This window comes from Apium graveolens, chromosome 7 (genome assembly GCF_009905375.1).
Source record: "Apium graveolens cultivar Ventura chromosome 7, ASM990537v1, whole genome shotgun sequence".
Classification (NCBI taxonomy): Eukaryota; Viridiplantae; Streptophyta; class Magnoliopsida; order Apiales; family Apiaceae; genus Apium; species Apium graveolens.
The window spans coordinates 187,179,832-187,196,581 of NC_133653.1; positions in this window are offsets into that span (position 1 = coordinate 187,179,832).

Consider the following 16,750-nt stretch of genomic DNA (forward strand, 5'->3'; position numbering starts at 1 on the left):
GGGTTTATGCCAAAATTCTTTTCTTTCCAAATTCATTGGATATTACAACTCTGTTCATACATTACATGACAGAGGTTTTCAGGAAATGTACGAGAGATATATATATATGGATATATATCGGGACTTAATGAAGTATCTCGTAACTTCATTTCTTTTGAATGATATTTCAAGGATTGAATCTATTCAAATCATATCTTGTAGTCTCATCTATGTGATGAACTTTTGACACAGATTATACCTTGAACGATGGTAGTTCAAGTAGTATTCGGAAAAGATATAAGTATATTGGAGTATCTTGTAACTTCATCTTTTAAATTTATATCTAGTAAATGATTATCTTGTGCATGTCAAAGATTTTCAGAAAAACGTTGAGACAAGGTTAGATATATGAGATCACTTTGCAACGATATTTTTATACAGTTATAAACTGGAACTCTGTGTATATTATACATGTCAGAGGATTTCAAAGATTGTGAAAAGTATATATGTATATATATATACTGAATATTTTGCGACTTGGTCGCGTTAAGATATCAGCTTGGTTCATTTCTTCTTGACCAAGACTTTCATGAGTACTATGAGAATGCTCATATATTGTTAATTATTATACATATTATTTTGGTGGGCTTGTTGCTCACCCTTGCTTTCTTCTTTCATCACACAATAACAGATAGAAAAGATGAACAGGACCAAGCTTCCAATTCGCAAGCGGTTAGGAAACGTTCCGCAGTTTTCTGGAAGCGTTGATGTCGCTGTAGCTGAGGTAGAAATTGCCAATAGGCTAGGATTTCAACTTCTGATGTACCAGACTTATGTATCTATATGAATTGTATTAATGGCAAAGAAATGTAAATTTATTCAGAAACTCTTTTTAGGTATAACGGTTTATAATTGTGGAATAAAATGACTTGTGTTATTTTTGGTATTCATCTCTGAGACTATAACTTGTGGTGTGTGTGTATGTGTATATTGTGGGGTCACAGTACTCAGTAGTTGGTTGACTGTTAAGATTAAGTATTGATAATGGAAATGGAACTCGTGACAACCCGAATCCCCGACCCCGGATTTGGGGGTGTTACAGAAATGGTATCAGAGCCAAGCGTTATAAACCTCAGAGATGATGTGACGTTAAGATAATAAGTTCACTAAGATAATAAGAACTCTTGCCAAGTTCATAGTCGGGCTACCTAACGTAGTACTGACAGTTAAAACCCTTACGTGAACCCTTGTAAATATTATGATAGTAACATAGTTCATTCTCGTATAGGGCAGCGGGGCACCGAACCCTGAGGTTCAGGAGCATCAGCATAAGGATGTTTTATTACATGTTGGAGATCAAATTATGAATCCGATAGAGTACCCTAACGAGGGACCAGATGAGATTCATATTGAGAATGTTGCGGTTGAGGATGTTATCCCAGAAGGGATTGTTGTTGAGGAGGATCTCGTGGAGGATCCTGACGAGAATGAAGATAGGACCGCTGAGGAATTGATGACCGTAGTCAGGGCGACTACCAGAGCAAGAATGGCCGCAAGGGTGGCACTAGAGGATGAAGAGTTACCAAGGGCACAAAGGATAATGAGGGCAGAAGGAGTGGGGCCTTCCACGGCACCAACTATACCAGTATCAGACCCTCTTCCAGAGGTTCCTGTAGACATTCATGAGGTTCCACCAATTCCTGTTCCCTCCCTTGTACAGAGCCCAGCACCTACTGAGGAAATGCCACCTTTATCTCCTGCACCATTGTCACCTGATACCGTGCTTGCTTATCCATTTGGATCTCCTGGGTCTGTACCACCTGCATCCCATGGACTGCTAGATGCCACCACTCAGGCTTCTCTTATCGCCGATTATTATATGACTTTGGGTGGCCTGTCTGAGGCCCGTAATGTTAGGAGTGATCTGTTGGATCGATTTACTGCACCGAGGATTGAGGGTGGGGTACTTCCGGCAGGACTAGCTTATAGCATGGAAAGGATTGAGGCTACCACCCGTATTACAGCTAGAGGCCATCTTGAGGGTCAGATTGATCCAGCTCTACTTGCAACTATCTTAGACCTCATCACCGCTTTAATGGAGCAGGTTAGGGATGTCGTGCGTGCCTGCATTTCTTGATCCATATTAGTGTGCAGAGTCTGAGCAATCTGACAAGGATTTCGTGCAGCACCGCTTTTGGAGGATTAGCCTAAGTTATGAATGATTAGTTTTAATGACAAGATGATTATCTATGGTAGTACTTTTGGGATAGAAGCGATCAGATCAAATGATGTAATTCTCTTTAATGTGTTCAGTTGTTGTACCCTCGAACAAATGGTTATGTATATATTCGTTAATTTCAGTTTAGATCAGTTTGGTTGTGATAAGTTCATATTGTTAATTGCACTATTAACACTTAAGAGAGTGTCATGAAGTTTATAGAACTTGAGAATTCATAATTTGCAATCATGCAAGGACTGAACGAGGGAAAGACTTAAGCAAAGTAAGTAAGACAAATATCCAGAGATTCTCAAAAAATTTCCAAGCATTATGCCCCATGAGGAATAAGATTAGAGGCAAACCTTGAATGTGATAATCAGGGAGGTCGTAATTAAGATATAAGGAAGCCAGAATATAATGAAGTGGAAAATGAGGATTTTAAATTAAAGATGACCCCAATTATGGGGAGTAGGAAGAAATATTTAGACTGAGAAAACAGAAGTCGAGCAAGATAGGAAGAACCAGGATGGTACTCCTATTGGGCAATCCATGGACCTGCCTAAAACAAAACTTATACTTTTACCCCTAACCACCACCTTGAGGAAACAATGTGGTATGAAATTCTTTCAGGACCTTTAAGTCGCTAAGCTCTCAGAGTTCCAAGTAAATAGCTGACCCAGTCGAGGAAAGAGCCTGGCTAAAGGAAATACAGGAATCATTTGAGATTCTAAATGATTGATGAATCATAAAAGACTGTTTCTGTCACTTACCTTCCTAAGAGAGAGGCCACCCGCTGGTGAAAGACCAAGAAAGGCACGGAGCCAGAGGTTAGAATAAACTGATTAAAGTTCAGTCAATTGTTTTCAGGAAAGTACTTTCCAAGGTTATGGAGATAGTGTAAAAGCTTTAGAGCCAGAACAAAGGTGGACGAGTATGATGAATTATGAATCTAAATTGTAAAAGTTGTCAAGATTCGTTCTGAGGACACGAATCCAGAATGACGGGATGGTTGAAATCAATGCTTATGTTGGGTTGGTTCATGAAATAACGATAAGAGAAAGGATAATAAAAAGAAACTGAAGTGGGAAGGAAAATAAAGGCAATAGAGTTTGAGGAATGATAAGGAAGTTGGGTATGAGGAAACCCTAAAGACTCGTAGCAATAGAAATAGAAAAGTATGTAATCGTCAGGATGAGGGTGATTCACCATGAGTTAAAATTGATGGTTGAAGGCATAAGAGATACATATATTTTATCCCCTCTAAGTTGGGAGGATTCGAGGAAACCTGGAGATAGTTCGAAGGATAAATAATGAGACGCGGATAGACTGAGGAGACAAGAAAGTAGGAAATTAGGAGAATTGGATGAAGGAAGTGACCTTCAAGAATGTGAAGTGTAAGACCGGTGGCATGATACCCAGAAAGGGAGACGCCGGGTATGAAAGACATCCCAACATTGAGATGACTGTTGAGATAAACAACAAAAGTAAATGAGGAATTATTAAGAAGAAGTTCACGTTGAACACGACCAATATCTTCCAGGACATCCCTGTTGTCATTACCAAATTAGGAAAGAAAAGCGGGTAACCATTGTTATCTTTTGAAGGCCATATGTGTTGACCTCAGTTTGAATAAGGATGCTATTGTGAAATCGGTATAGACTATCTGGGTGGGAATGATTGAATAAGACACCCTTATCAGGGATATATGACTTGATTTATCCATGGAAGGATGCATGTACTTTTATAAAGGTGGAATTAAGGATATAACATCTGTAACTTAGAATGAATTCTAGGGGAATGCATAAAGGTTGGCATTTCACCCTTAATAGGGATAGTATGAGTTTTGACAGTATAAATTGGAAAGGATTAAGGTAAGAACAACCTTTAAGGATCATTGGAGAAATTTTTCAGAAGTATATAGACAATGATTCTGGTATTAGTAAATGGTATCTTGATATGCCCTGTGCCTAGGGTGTACCTGATGAAGGATTTAAGGATAACCTTAGAGGTCTTACAAGGAGAAAGGTAATATTCAAAGTTCTCAAGAATAGAAATTTTGATAAAGGAAATGTGACGTAATTATAATAATGCCAGGTGGGGCACATGTTGAACCATAAGAAAGTATAGATTGACCCAATAAGGGTCGAGATTGGTGAAATCAAGAAGGACCCAAAATAAGAGACGTCCTAAGTATGATCAAAAGTCAATCGTGACAATGTTAACCTCTCAAAGACCGAGGCAATAACTTATGGAAAAGTGATGATAAATTTTTTTACCAAGGCGTAATGAAGAGCATTTTCACACAAGCAGTGATTGGAAATGAGGTAGAAAATTTAGTTGAAGGTCATTTAAAAGACATTGATTGTAAGGAAATTTTACTATCAGGAAAGGCCAAAGAGGTGGCCGATACTTTAAATGTAAGAGGATAATTATAGGTGCTCGTGCCAGAGGAATACAGTGATGATGGTTGATGCCGTGAAGGTTGTATTATGGTTTGAAAGATTGACATTCCTTCTGATGATTGTGCGACACTCAACCGTGATAGTAGTTTGGTAAAGATTTAATTTATGAAATCGCCGTGAACGGGCTATCTATCTTATAAGGTTATATGTTGAGATAAGCCAGGACCATGTTACGAAAGGACTGAATGAACCTTTGAGCTTCATGTCTCCTAATAAAGACATATGGTTAATAATGGTATTAACCTGCTATCGTTGCTTTTATTGAAACTCTTCTGTAATTTTATCTGCTTCATTTCATATGTACGCCAAGTTCAGGAATGTTCTTCATAAATCATGGAATGGTGATTATGTTGCCTCCTTAGAAGAATCCGATACGACATGTATGGACTCCGTATGGTTAGCTATTAAGATTTCATAGAAAATGAATGACTACAGTAGGTCAGTGGTGGACCATAGTAATGCAACAATGATTATGCGAGTAATGAGCTGATTACAACCGTGAGAGTTGTATTGAAATGGATGTTGAGATTGAGTACCCCTAATGGGGTCGTGTTGATATATAAGTTATCATTGATAGACTACCTAGTGAAGTATTTACATATTATATATTTATTCCCTCTTATGAATAGAGAGTCGTATTACTATACGAGGAAGGTTGCGGTGCAAGCATAGAATTCTAATAACGATGATGTCTAGAATGAGATCTCAGATTCGATTTTTGACGTCGAGGGAGTTTCAAAGGTGATTGTGTATAAGCTCGAGCAAGAGCATGGGTCCATAGATTGATGGACAGAATATCAAAAATATTTAGGCATGTGAAATACGATGCTATAATACCTAATGTTGATATATATACGTATATGTTTTGTTCTCCTATGATAAACCTCTATAGTTCAGAGGTTGATTCCAAGCCAGATATTTTGTGGCAGTATATTTTATATATATACAATTCTCTTCAATTCGTTCTTTTCTCTCCTTTTCATTTCATATAAGCTGAGAAGAACAACCCTTCCAGAAGGGGAGGTATTGTCGAATGACTATCTATCTGTGTGATAGAAGCCTAGTAGGATACCACATGTTGTTTAATTGCTTGTCAAGTACTAAAGGCTGGCCACCTTCTGTACTAACTATGCAATAGAACAAGTGTTCATGATCATAGTGATCTCTCAATAAATTCTTTTACTTCTATACGAAGGACCAAGCTTTCGAAGATGGAGGCAGCTAGAGATGAAGTAGTATCAGTACGGTGGTATTCTGATTCTAACACGTTCGTGATACTAAGGTTGACGTGGTTATTAAAAGGTTATAGAACGCTAACGAGCAAAAGTGTAACCAGTATAGTATTATGTACGGAAGATAGTAACGACTACGAACTGGAGAAGAATGGGTATTGAGAAGCAAAAGCTATAATGCTAGAAGCTATGATGAGAGTCGGTGCAATAGACTTGAAAGAAATTGGAATGATCACTTAACGCGGATTAAGTTTTCTCACGATAATCGATCGTATGTCAGTATCGAGGTATCGCCTTATGAGATCCTTGAGGGAAGACAATGTCGATCTCCCTTATGTTAGGATGAAGATTGCAGAGCGCAAGATGCTCGGACCAGCAGTGGTCCAAAGGACCAAGGATATAATAGATCTAATTAGAGGACGGCTGGTAGTAGCCCGAGATGGACATAAGAAGTATGTTGATTCGACATGAAAGGAAAAAGGATAGGAAGTAGGGGACCTAGTGATGTTAAAGGTATCCCTTGGAAATGATGGATGAGGTTCGGAAAAAAAGGAAAGCTAAGCCCACGAATTGTTGGACCCTTTGAGGTATTAAGACGTATTGGGAAGTTAGCATATGAGCTAGCCCTACCCCCGAACATGTAGCAAATTCATAACGTGTTCCACGTATCAATGTTAAGGAAGTATAATTCGGATGCCAGACAAATAGGGGCATATGAGCGCATAGACATGCAACCAGACGTAACCTATATGGAGCAACCGGGAAAGGTTATAGATTGAAAAGGAACTAGTGCTTGGGAGAAGGGCTATCAAACTAGTCAGAGTTTGATGGTGGAACCACAATGTGGGAAGATTGACTTGAGAGTTAGAAAGTGCAATGCTAAGAAAGTATCCCTATTTATTTTTTCCTGATTCCGGGACAGAATCCTTTTAAGGAGGGGAGACTGTAATATCCCCAAAATTTTTGAACTTTTTGTAACCCTTATGAATAGTGTTTTTGCTGATATTGCTGAATAAGAAAACTTTTCATGCCACACTATGTAGGGGTTCTTTTATTGTTATTCTGAGATCTTATTAGTACTCTATATGATATATAAGTGTATGTAAAGATCGTCAGAATCCAAATTCAAACACTTTGATTTTTCCCGAAAATCCACCAGATACCGAAAGAATTGAGTATAAGGTAACAGGATAAAAAGGATTTAAATTCAAGGATTATAAGAGAGGATCATAAAAGGAATATAATGTATTGAGAATGCTTAAGGAAACCCAAGTAATAAGATCCCAGGGATGTATGATCCCTCAAACGATAAACGAAAACGAAAGTTAAGCGAACTGTATAACAGATCAGCGGTCGTTAGCCAAGTAATTAGAAGCTAATCAAAGAGATTAGTGAGGATGATGTCATCAAACCAATAAGAAGAGGACAAGCATGGGAAGATGACATAGGATTGATGACCTAAGCATGACCAAAGAGAAGTGTGTTGTTGGTTGATTAAGAACCACACAAAAATCACCATGGTTAAAAGGTAAATAATTAAAACAAAAGCCAAAAACAACCAACCAACAAATCATTTCACCAAAACACAAGTTGACTTCACTTTTCTTCAAGAAAAGCTCTCAGCCTCTTTTCCATTTCAAGAAGAAAAAAACCAAAATCCAAGTTCCAAGCTTCATTAATTAGTGAGGTAATTATCTAAGACTCCTTATGCATAGATATAGCTATCCTATAAGTTTAAGCTTCAAATTCCTTCACAATCTCTTCCTAAAATTCATGGAAGAAGAGGGTGAATAGTGTTTTTCAAGAACTTAAAATTTTGTTCTTGAGTTTTTGTTTAGATTAAGCTTTGGTAAGGACTTTCAAGGGTGATTCCAAGCTCCTTAGTTACTTTTACTCACCAAGGAAGGTATAATCTCTTAACCTAGCATTGTTATTGATTATTAAGAGCTTATTATGAGTAGTATAGTTCATGAGAAGCATGGTGTTTGAATATGTAGAGATTAGTTGGTTTTGTGATGTTTTTGGAGTTGTAAATCTTGGTTATTAGTTAATGAACTTAAGAATTGTTTTATTTCATGTTTCAGATTAATATAAATTGGAAAACTTGAGGTGTTGGGGCTGTTGTAGTGATGTATGGATTAAGTTTGGTTGTATGGTGGAATTGTGGTTTATTTGTGGTTGATCTGGAGTAGAATAAAAATTGGTAATCGCGTAAACATAGCCGTCGTAATGTCCGATTTACTTTAGACTGTTTTGTTCTTAACATCAGAACCCGAGAACTCACTGTTAGGTTTTGAACACTGACATGATTAGATAGTTCATGTTACGAGCTTCGTTTTGATATGTGGTTCGTTTGAATCCGATGTACGGTTTAGGAGAAACGACCGTTTTCAGTAACGGCGTTTCGCGAACGAACCATTACCACTCTCCTTACTTTGAAACCTTGGTTAAGGCCCTTAAATGACTAATTGGAGTATGAAACATTTATGTAAAGTGTATTAGGCAGTTGGTAAGGCACTCACGAAAGAATCGCCTTAATACTCTTAATGGTTAATTTATTAAAAATGATGGAGCCGAGGGTACTCGAGCGAATTAAGAGAATCGTTGAGCGCAAAGCGAGCGTTAGAGTCTAATTGGTTAAACTATAGATTCATAAGCGACTTTGGTTTAATTCCAACTTATATGTGGTTTATAGGTTACCAGACTCATCCGAGGACTTTTACCACCCCCAGGCGCTCAGGCAAGTTTTCTACCCGTTATTCTGTTGTTGTGATGTATATATGTATATGCATTATCTTGTGATAAGTGCATGATTGTTCTTAGCAAATCTTGCGATATATTGGAGCATGTGATATGATATTTATATGCATGCTTGTTTCGTAATCTTGATATCTAATTGTTGATTCAATGCTTATAAGTTGCATAATCCTATTCTAGAGATAAGCAGTAGTTGCGTATACCCTTAGTATAGGGGACCCAAAGGTGAACATATTGCTAAACCGGGAGTCGATGTTCCCGAGTATAATATATATATATATATATATATATAGTTTTCAAAACTATTAATCGAATACAGTTTATTCGATAACTTTATTTTAATTAATGAATATTAGTTTGAATATTCATTCGAGGACTTATGACTTCGTTTATTTTATTTAATGAATATTATTTTGAATATTCATTCGAGGACTTATGACTCCGTTTATTTTATTTAATGAATATTATTTTGAATATTCATTCGAGGACTTATGACTCCTTTTATTTTATTTAATAAATATTATTTTTGAATATTCATTCGAGGACTTATGACTCCGCTTATTTATTAAATAATATTCTTTATTTTATTAAAGAATAATGTTTCGATAATCAAACTCAATTTCGATTATTCAAATAAAGATCGTTGCTGTTTTGAGAAAACAATTTGATTACTTGCCCAATGTTCGGGAAGTAAGTCCATCTGATTGAGTCGGCATAAGCGACAGGCCGGGGTACGGTCTATGAAGGTGTAAGAGGCTGGGTGACAGTCCATCCACGCGTGAGTGGCCGGGTAACGGTCTAGCGCGAGGTCCGAATGCGGCCAGGGTGATGACCGACGAGGAATTCATCCATCTACAGTAGAAAATATTACTTATTGGTATCTTTTCCTGATCAGCAAGATATCGGGTTTATGCCAAAATTCTTTTCTTTCCAAATTCATTGGATATTACAACTCTGTTCATACTTTACATGACAGAGGTTTTCAGGAAATGTATGAGAGATATATATATGGATATATATATCGGGACTTAATGAAGTATCTCGTAACTTCATTTCTTTTGAATGATATTTCAAGGATTGAATCTATTCAAATCATATCTTGTAGTCCCATCTATGTGATGAACTTTTGACACAGATTATACCTTGAACGATGGTAGTTCAAGTAGTATTCGGAAAAGATATAAGTATATTGGAGTATCTTGTAACTTCATCTTTTAAACTTATATCTAGTATATGATTATCTTGTGCATGTCAAAGATTTTCAGAAAAACGTTGAGACAGGGTTAGATATATGAGATCACCTTGCAACGATATTTTTATACAGTTATAAACTGGAACTCTGTGTATATTATACATGTCAGAGGATTACAAAGATTGTGAAAAGTATATATGTATATATATACTGAATATTTTGCGACTTGGTCGCGTTAAGATATCAGCTTGATTCATTTCTTCTTGACCAAGACTTTCATGAGTACTATGAGAATGCTCATATATTGTTAATTATTATACATATTATTTCGGTGGGCTTGTTGCTCATCCTTGCTTTCTTCTTTCATCACACAACAACAGATAGAAAAGATGAACAGGACCAAGCTTCCAATTCACAAGCGGTTAGGAAACGTTCCGCAGTTTTCTGGAAGCGTTGATGCCGCTGTAGCTGAGGTAGAAATTACCAATAGGCTAGGCTTTCAACTTCTGATGTACCAGACTTATGTATCTATATGAATTGTAATAATGGCAAAGAAATGTAAATTTATTCAGAAACCCTTTTTAGGTATAACGGTTTATAATTGTGGAATAAAATGACTTATGTTATTTTTGGTATTCATCTCTGAGACTATAACTTATGGTGTGCGTGTGTGTGTATATTGTGGGGTCATAGTACTCAGTAGTTGGTTGACTGTTAAGATTAAGTATTGATAAGGGAAATGGAACTCGTGACAACCCGAATTCCCGACCCCGGATTTGGGGGTGTTACATCAAGTATTTTAGATACTAATAATTATGTTGCATCCTATTTTAAATATTAAAATAAAATATCAATCAATTAAATACCAATTATCTATCAAAAAGATATTAGCATTCAATTTCATATATCATACAATTGTTAACTCCTAACAACTGTAACATCTCAAACAATATTGGTCCGATAAATAAAGCAACATTAACCAACATTGACTTGTTTGCAATCTTAGAAAAATATTCTAAGTTCCATATACTTTGATCCATTGAGTATTGCATCTATTATCAAAGTGTTTAGGAATTTGCAAGTAAGTATAAAAATTATTCTAAGTGGACAACATATGGTTATTTATAATAAAGCATCAAACATTATAACCATAGTTGTACTTTAAGAAAGATTTTTACACTTTTTATATTAGTATAAGTGACTGAGGATAAGCATTGATTAATTAGAGGAGTTCTAAGTAATGCCACAAATACTAATACTTCATAATTAGTTCATAATTGAACTCTTAACTAAATATCATTAACTGATATAAGTCAAAAATTACACACAACTAATTATGCTACAATCATATTCTGATTTCAGTGAATTCTTGAGATATAAGTATTGCTAAATTCAGTAAAACCAAAATCTCATTATTAACTTATAACACATAAGTTACAATCAATATACTAGATATCAATTGTTGACAAATTTAGTTATAATCAATCATGCTGCTTATTTATTTTAAGTTAGTTTGAATTATGGAGCAAATAAAATTATTGAATTGCTTCAATTTTCATAATCCAAACTACCCAAAATAAATACTTAAATAAAGAGAGCATTGCACAATGCACCCTTAACTTTGGCCAAAAATCAAAATTGTATACCTGTTTTGAACAATTGCAGATTGCATCCCATTATTTTAAAACTCGTTTCACGTTGCACCCCTTTTATAATTTTCCGTCAAATACGACCGTTAACGTTAGTCAATGGGGGTAATTTAGTACTTTCATAAGTAAAACATACTTACATCTTTGAGAGAATTACATTTTGCATCCCTTAGTTTTGGTCCAAAATCAATATTATACACCTATTTTCAGAAATTGCAGTTTGCATCCCTTTTTTTTGAAACTCGGTACAAAAAGCACCCCTTTTGCCTAATTTCCTTTATTGGGCAGGGGCAAAATAGGAATTTTACATATATTTTATATTTTTCAGTTTTTGAGTCATAATTTCGAATTTAGTTTTTATTACATGGTGTTAATTTCAAAAATTTTATAATCCACTAAAATTAATTTAAATTACATGTATATTAAATTTTAATATTAAATTAGTTGCATCAATTTTTTTAAAATAATGCGACGTTATTATTTTTTGGGAAAATGGATTTTTTCGTCACCTAACTTATCGTGTTTTTAGGAACTTACCATTTAACTATTTTTTTTTTCTTTTGCTCACTAATGTTAGGTTCATATTTGTTTTTAGTCACTAATGTTAGGTTCAGATTTGATTATTAGCATTACGTCAATATTTTGTAGCATTATTAAAATATAGTGGCAGTCTATAATATTTTAATGATTCGATATATGTCTATATATTTATATATAGTACTCCATATGTCCCCCAAGACGTTTACCTTGAGGATAAGAGTTTGACAAACATTTTAAGGCTCGTAAAAGTGTAGTTTCATGAATTATTTTTAATTTTTTTCTTCTGAATAATAATTTAACGTTTAAATTTTTATGTACAATTTTTTTAAAAAAATAAGTTATAAAACTATGTTTGTAAGAAAAATATGTTGTGAGAGTTGTTTGATTTCATACCAAATTCATATTATTACAACAGTATTCTATTTTTGTGTTTATATATATATATATTTGTTTCACAATTCTATTAGAGTGGATGGGTTTATAGTTTTGATTTTGGGTTGCTAAGAGTTGCATGAAGGAGTTGTGATTAGTGATTTCATTTGGTTTTTGAAAGTGTCGTTTGGTAAAATATTGATATGTAATTTTTTAATGTTTTTAGTACTTTATGATCAGTTTACTAATTTGATTATATTGAATTTTTTATTTTTTTATTTCCAAATAATTTTAGTACGGACTGGGATACCTCTTCCTAATAAATTTGATTTTGAGCTTAGTACCCCACCTAAAAAGTAACAGACGCATATGAATTGATTTTATGCGTCTGTTTACAATGTATATACATTTGTTCTGATCAGATGTTTAAAATAATATGTGTAATTCCTATAACATACGTATATAATTCAGACATTATACGACTCCTTCATATGCATCTAGTAAACTCAGACATATATAAGCTTTCTTATAAGACACATATGACACTTTTTGTACTGTTTATCACTATATTTTAATAATACTATTGAAAATTGACAAAATACTAATAATCAAATCCGAACCTAACGTTAGTGACTAAAAAAAATCCGAACCTAACATTAGTGAGTTAAACAAAAAAACTTATAGTTGAGTGGTAAGTTTCTAAACACACAATAAGTTGGGTGACGAAAAAATTCATTTTCCCTTATTTTTTTAGTTAGGGGAAGAATTCATTATTATAAATATTTTTAGCTTTTTTCGAATTATAACTACAAAAATTATGTAATAACCCCCAAAATTTTGAACTTTTTGTAACCCTTGTGAATAGTGTTTTTGCTGAATGAGAAAACTTTTCATGCCACACTATGTAGGGGTTCTGTTATGGATATTCTGAGATTTTATTAGTACTCTATATGGTATATAAGTGTATGTAAAGATCGTCAGAATCCAATTCCGAACACTTTGATTTTTCCCGGAAATCCACTAGATACGGAAAGAATTGAGTATAAGGTAACAGGATAAAAAGGATTTAAATTAAAGGAGTATAAGAGAGGATCATAAAAGGAATTTAATATATTGAGAAAGGTTAAGGAAACCTAAGTAATAAGATCCCGGGTATGATCCCTCAAACGATAAACGAAAACGAAAGTTAAGCGAACCGTATAACAGATCAGCGGTCATTAGGCAAACAATTAGGAAGTTAATCAAAGGGATTAGAGAGGATGATGTCACCCAACCAATGAGAAGAGGACAAAGAGGGGAGGATGACATCATGAGCATGACATAAGGGAAGGAGATGTGGTTGAATTAAAACCACACAAAGTTTAAGGCTAAAAAGGTAATTAACCAAAACAAAAAACAAAACTACATCCACCAAGCCAAAACAAATCATTTTTCACCAAAACAAAATTCTATTTCTCATCACCAAGGGTTTGCTCTCGGCTTTTCCTAGTTTTCAAAGGGAAAATTTTCAAAATCCAAGATCCAAGCTTCCTAAATTGGTAAGATAATTCTCTAGTATTCCTTATGCATAGTTATGGCTATATTATGATTTTAAGCATCCCATTCATTCTCTATCTTCTCCAATAAATCAATGAAGAAGACAATGAATAGTGATTTCAAGGTTTTTAACTTGATTTTTCTTGCTTTTCCTTTAAGATCCAAGCATTCCTAAGACTCCTCAAGGCTTCCTAAGGCTTCCTAGCTACTCACACCACTTCAAGGAAGGTATATCATCTCCAAACCCTAGCTTTACTTTGTATATTAGGATGATTTTGGTTGATATGGTATTAGAGTAGCTTAGTGATTGTTGGTTTAAGAGTTGGGTTGGAATGGTGGTGAATGGATTGTTGAAATCTTATGATTTGGTTAAAGAATGTAGTATAGTTTAAATTCAAGTTTTAGGATTAAGTAAATTGATTATAATGAGTTGATTTGGGGCTGTTGTAATGTAGTTTGGATGGAGTTTTTATTGGGTTGTGAATTGGGGTTGAATTGTGGTGGATTTGGAATGGTTTAAATTTGGGAAATCGCGTAAACATAGCCGTCATAATGTCCGATTTACTTTAGACTGCTTTTGTACATAACATTAGGACCCGAGAACTCCCTGCTAGGTTTTGACCATTGCCATGTTTAGATAGTTCGTGTTACGAGCTTCGTTTTGATATGTAGTTCGTTTGATTCCGATGTACGGTTTAGGAGAAACGGCCGTTTTAAGTAACGACTTTTCGTGAACGAAACATTTCCCCTCGCCTTACTTTGAAACATAGGTTAAAGACCAAAAAGGGTTAATTAATGTATGAAACAATTATGGTAAGTGTGTTAGGCAGTTGGTAAGACACTCGCGAAGGAATCTCCTTAAAACTCGTAATGGTTAAATTATTAAAAATGGTGGAGCCGAGGGTACTCGAGTGACTTAAGAGAATCAGTAAGCGCAAATCAAGCGTTAGAGTCTAAGTTGGTTAAAGTATAGATTTACAAGTGAATTTGGTTTAATTCCAACTTACTTGTTGTTTATAGGTTACCAGACTCGTCCCGAGCCATTAATCACCCCCAGTCGCTCAGACAAGTTTTCTATCCGTTATACTGTTGTTGTGATGTATACATTTGTACATGCATTATCTTGTGATAGATGCATAATGGTTATTTAGCAAATTCCTGCGATATATTGTAGCATGTGATATGGTATATATGCATGCCTGTTTCATATTCTTGAAATATATATCTGTTGGTTCAGTTGATAATACCTATGCTAGAGAATAGCGGTAATTTGCATATACCCTTAGTATAGGGACCCAAAGGTGAAAACATTTTCTAAAACCGGGAGTCGAGGATCCCGAGTAGATTTTATATATATATATATATATATATATATATTTATATATATATGGTTATAGTTTTCAAAACTACTAATCGAATAAGGTTTATTCGATAACTTTATTTTATTAATGAATATTATTTCGAATATTCATTCGAGGGCTTATGACTCAGCTTATTTATTTATTGAGTATTATTTCGAATATTCATTCGAGGGCTTATGACTCAGCATATTTTATTTATTGAATATTATTTGAATATTCATTTGAGGATCTAGGACTCCGATTATTTGCTGAGATATATTCTTTATTTTATTAAAGAATAAGGTGTCGATAATCAAACTTACTTTTGATATTTAAATAAAGATATTACTTTTGTATAAGTATATCTTTGATTATTTACTATTCATTTCAAGTATAAGTTTTCCAACTTCTACCTCAATTATTCTTTATGGGAATATTATTTAAATAATAATATTCAGATATTTTCTAATATATTGGGACTGATTTATTTTACTAAATCAGCATCACTCCGAACATTCTTAAAAATGTTTCGCGAGCCTTCAAAATGATTTTTAAAAGTTAGAGCGGATCCCAAAACTCATTTTTATATTTAAGATCCTCCTTTAGAAGGGGATTTAAATACTCGCTCAAAACCTGAGGGATCCGGCTCTATGGTGTGTTTTATATTCGCAACAAGGTTGCTGTCTTGATAAAAGAGTTTTTGATTACTTACCCAACACTCGGGAAGTAAAATTCTTGGAAGAAGTTAATCCATTAACAGGCATCTCTTGGGAAATATCGGTGAGTTTTCCTTTCCAACTAGATACGACTTCTTAGTAGAGCCGTATCAACAAGTTTCTACTTGGGGAAAGTGGGGACGAGCTTTACGTTTCAGAGTCATAGATTTCATCTGAACTAGGAGTGGCGTAAGTGGTCGAGTAGCGCCGGCCCAGCCTTATTATATTGGCCCAAATGGCCTGGAAGTTCCGCTAAGGCGGTCCATTCCTTAGGAGTCCAGTGTTCGGTTGACAAGTAAATCCGACAGGTTCTCCTCTACATGTAGAAAATGGTGGGGTTGTACTACTACGACTGATCATCGTAAGTGGTCTTCCTGGCGCGGCAAACTCCCGTAATGAGTTCATCATCCAGTTGGATAATTCCGCAACACTACCCGTAGCATTTCGATCGAAAGGCTACGAATGGGTGGTTGTCGAAGCATTGACAGGGTCAAACAGTTTTATTGGTGTTTCCATTGAATGAAGTATCTCGTAACTTCATTTCTTTTAAAAATATTTCAAAGATTGAATATATTCAAGTTTTAATTTATGGTCTCATCTATGGGATGACCTCGTGAATCTTATTATACTTTGAACAGTAGTAGTTCAAGTAGATTTCTAAAAATGGTATAAATATAGTGAAGTAATTGGTAACTGCATCTTCTTTTAAACTTATATCCAGTAAGTAATTACCTTACACATGTTAAAGGATTCTAGT